The sequence below is a fragment of the Suricata suricatta genome, chromosome 4 (genome assembly GCF_006229205.1).
Source record: "Suricata suricatta isolate VVHF042 chromosome 4, meerkat_22Aug2017_6uvM2_HiC, whole genome shotgun sequence".
NCBI classification, from domain to species: domain Eukaryota; kingdom Metazoa; phylum Chordata; class Mammalia; order Carnivora; family Herpestidae; genus Suricata; species Suricata suricatta.
In genome coordinates, this window is record NC_043703.1 from 116,291,624 (window position 1) to 116,295,710 (window position 4,087).

Below are 4,087 nucleotides of genomic sequence, written 5' to 3' on the forward strand. Positions count from 1 at the left end.
CTTTCAGAAAAAAATATGCATATGCAAGCATACTCACTGTCTTGCAGTATAATTTTTTCCCATTTATAATAGCTGAGAGATTGCTCCATGTTTGAACACAAGGAGCTTCATCATTCTTTTCTAAGACTGCGTAGTACTCCCATTATGAGGGAGGTCAGTTTGTCCCCTATCCATGAGCATGTAGAAGCTTCTAACCTTTGGTTTTTACGAATGTTGTTGTAGTCAACATTCTTGACTATATAAAGGTGAATGTATCTGTGGGATAAATTCCAATGAGTGTAATTCTGGGTCAAGGCTACGTAAAATTTTGATAGACAATTGGCAAATTGTCCTCTGTAGGAGTAGGGCGGATCCCTGTTCCCTCCTCCCTCATCTACAGGGTATGAAACGCTTCTGTGGACTTTTTTTCTGCCTTGACTTTTACTCTAAGGATGCTGTTCCCAGCAACACACAGAGAATCCACAGGATATATTTCTCTGAAATCAGCACCTGGACTAATTGGGGGGAAAATTTTTTTTCTGGGAAAAAAAATCCCTAATTTTAAAGGGGCTTGAATCTTGGCTGCAGAAGGTCCATCAATTCCAGTAAAGAGCCCTGCCTACTCTCCTGAGCTCATCTGTCTTCTGCTGTGGTTTTCCCTCTGTCTTATTTTCATTAAATAGTTTTGGTTTTATTTTAATTTAAAGCTCACTTAACTTCTTTCTGGAACCAAATTAGGGGATTAAGTCAGTACACAGGATACCATGTGCTTCTTTACAAAGAGCATCAGTTTTGGGGACTCTAGGAGTTGGAAAGTGGGGAGGGCAGGGCGTTCCCTCTTCTTTCTCTGCTTTCCTCGGGATGAGAATAAAGCCATCCAGGGGTGACGGGCTACAGCCTGACTTGCAGTATATTTCCCAGCCTCCCTTGTCCGCTGGTACTCTTTTTGCAGAGAATGCCAAGAACGCCCCAATCTCACCAAATCCTCAGGCCTTTTACTCTATGTCCATTATCCAAACATTCATTCATGCATTCATTTTCTCAGTGTTCATTCACACAGTATTCCTTCCTTAAGTGCTTACTAAGGGCCAGAGGTAGATTTTGGTTTTGAGCCCACGAGGGCCCTCAGACCCACCTCCCTCCCTAACTGCCCCAACCCCTCTCTACAATGACCCCACAAGTGTGTTCACAGAATATGTCATCACATAATCACCTGCAAAATCTATGCTGGCACACTTGCAGTCATCTTCTCCCCATGTCTGGAAATCATACAAAGGCTTTCAAGAGTCACCTATGGGCAGCATATCTTAACAAATACCACAGATACAATTCTGTGTTCGCTACACATATGTTTGCATGTAGGAAATGCAGAAACCCAGCACATGTCTATAAGGATTAAATACACAGAGCACTATTTCCATTATACACTATTTCAGACCAGGGGATTGATTGTAATCCAAATGCTTTGGATTTGGCCAAGGCCAGGTGAGCCCACACCAGACACGCAGGGCACACATGTCTCAAATCCATTCTGGCATCTTACTGCCTGGGAGGGAGGAGGAGTGGAGGGGTTTGGCTAGGCCCGTGTCCAGGGCACCCCAGGCTGCCCCGTCGGGCCAGATTGGCCAGCCCCAGGTTCCCCGTCCCTTCTGCTGTTCTTCCCTCTGCCACAGCATTCCTCCTCCTTCTTAGTCATGGATAATTCCCTTACTCCTTTGGCAAGTTCCCAGACCTTTGCTGCTCTCTGCCAAGGACTGTTGGGCTAGGTCTGTGTTGATAAGGGTCCAAGTCACCCCAACTTCTTGTTCCAGGCCAGGCCTGGGGGTAGAGCTGCAGAGGGAAGACTGAATAGGAGAGGAAATGGAGAACACAGCTTGCACTCTGAATGTGGACTGGCCTACACATCCATCTCTGAGCCACTCACCTCCAGTGAACACACATACACACACTCTCACATGTGGGATGGTTACCTCTGGAGGGTAATTGCGTCTGCATTTGGTTCCTTGAGGAGGAGGGGGGGTGGAATATAACGAGAATGGACATTTTATAACCCTTCCCAGCTCAGCCCTTCTTACCTCTAAATTTTAACAGCTCTAAAAGAGATTCTGGGTCTAAATAGAATAAAGGTCTTTGAGAGGGGAAGAAAGAGGAGCTTAGACCTATGAGTTCTACTTTAATTCACACTTTAAATATAAAAACACAAGCTGGAAGGAAAAAAAGGAAAATCACACTCTTTGAGCATCTTATGTCATTTAATAATCCCAAAACTCTATGGAATAAGGAAATGGAGACCTATTTCACATATGGAGAGATAGACTAGGGGTGCCTGGTGGGGGGCTCAGTTGGTTAAGCATTTGACTCTTCATTTTGGCTCAGGTCCTGATCTCATGGTTCGTGAGGTTGAGCCCTGTGTTGGGCTCTGCACTGACAGTACGGAACCTGCTTGGGATTCTTTCCTTTCTCTCTGGCCCTTTCCCACTCTCTTGGGTGTTTCTCTCTCTCTCTCTCTCTCTCTCTCTCTCTCCTTCCCACCCTCCCGCCCTCAAAATAAATAAATACACATTTTAAAAAAAGAAAACAGACTAGATAAGGTTAAATAGCTTGCTCAAGACCACACTTCTATTCAGTGGTAGGATGGGCAGTCAGGCCCAGGCTGGCCTACTCCACAAGATAATTTAGGAAAAGATTATTTATCTTACAAAAGGATTCACTCTAGGATGGCCTAGATGGAGGATCTCCCTCTAGCTTTTCAAGTAGGGTATGATGTACAAACTTGATCTGGCTGGTGTCCCTCCCTGCAAAGATTCCCTGGAGTGACTTCCATGGATAGGAAGGATAGGAACCCTGTGGATCACATCAGACATGTGCCGAGGAGAAGCACATGCAAGGTCCTTGGGAACTAGTGTGGGCGGCAGTGGCGGCAGTGGTGGTGGTGTGTGTGTGGCCTTGGGGAGGGTGAGAGGAAATTTCTGATTTCCATGGGAAAAGGTTGGGAAAGGAGAGTTCACCTTCTGGACAAGCTTAGAACAATTACTGAATGAATTAATGAATGAAAAAATTCATTCATCAAGTGTTCATTGAGTACAGCTCTGTGCCAGGCACTGCGCAGGCTCTTGGGACACTGTGGCTGATGCTGCAGTGGTTAGACTAGAAGCTCTGGATCCAGGGTGGGAGGAGAGAGGAGGAGGAGAATGGGGAGGAGTGAGCCTCCCTCTTCTCTCTTCTAAGAAGGGCCCAGCCCCTGTCATCATTCTGGTAATGCTACTGCCCCCTCTTCCATCCCCCACCTTGATCTTTCTGCTCTAAATATCATTGTGTTCAAATAATAGTGTATATATTTAAAAAGACTCCAAGAAGACAGCTGCCTCAGAGTATTAATCATGAAGAGGCCAGCACTCAGTCTCCATGGCGACTCCTGACAGAGCTGAGGAGCAGCTCCTGGGCCCACTTCCCGAGGCCATGGAGATGCGGGGACACAGGATCGCTCACCCTTCTCTTTCCTCCCTGCCTCTCCTCTCTCTCCTTCCTCTCCTACCTTTTCTCCCCACATTCCCTCTCTACTCCCTCTCTTTTTCTCTTCCTAAAAGATTTAGTTAAAAGCAGGGACAGAGGCAGGATCCAGCCATCAGACTAACAAGGAACAAGGCCAATGAGACTGCTGCGGGGATGAAGTGTGCCTCCAACTGCCACCTCTGCAGGACGCGACTCCTGTCCCCAAGGCTACACTGACCACTGTGATGGATGGAGTCTGATCATCTGTCCTAAGGCAAGGGACCCGCTGTCAGGGTCCTTCTCTGTCCCCTCCCCTACCCATGGTAGTCATTGGTTTATAGTTTCTGTCTTTACTATTTTTAATGCTCATTGGAAAAAGATAAACATGTTAAAATGAAAATATCCTTCCCAATTCTATTCCCAGATAAATACATTGAAATAGTTTCAAGTTGATTCCTTACAGATTTTTCTTCATGCATATTCATTCAACATTCCTCTATTCAACTGTAACACTACCATCATCATCATTATTTATACCAATGGTATCACATTATACATACTCTTGTAATTAACATTGTACCTGGAATGGTTTTTCCCCCCATCATGATACAGATTA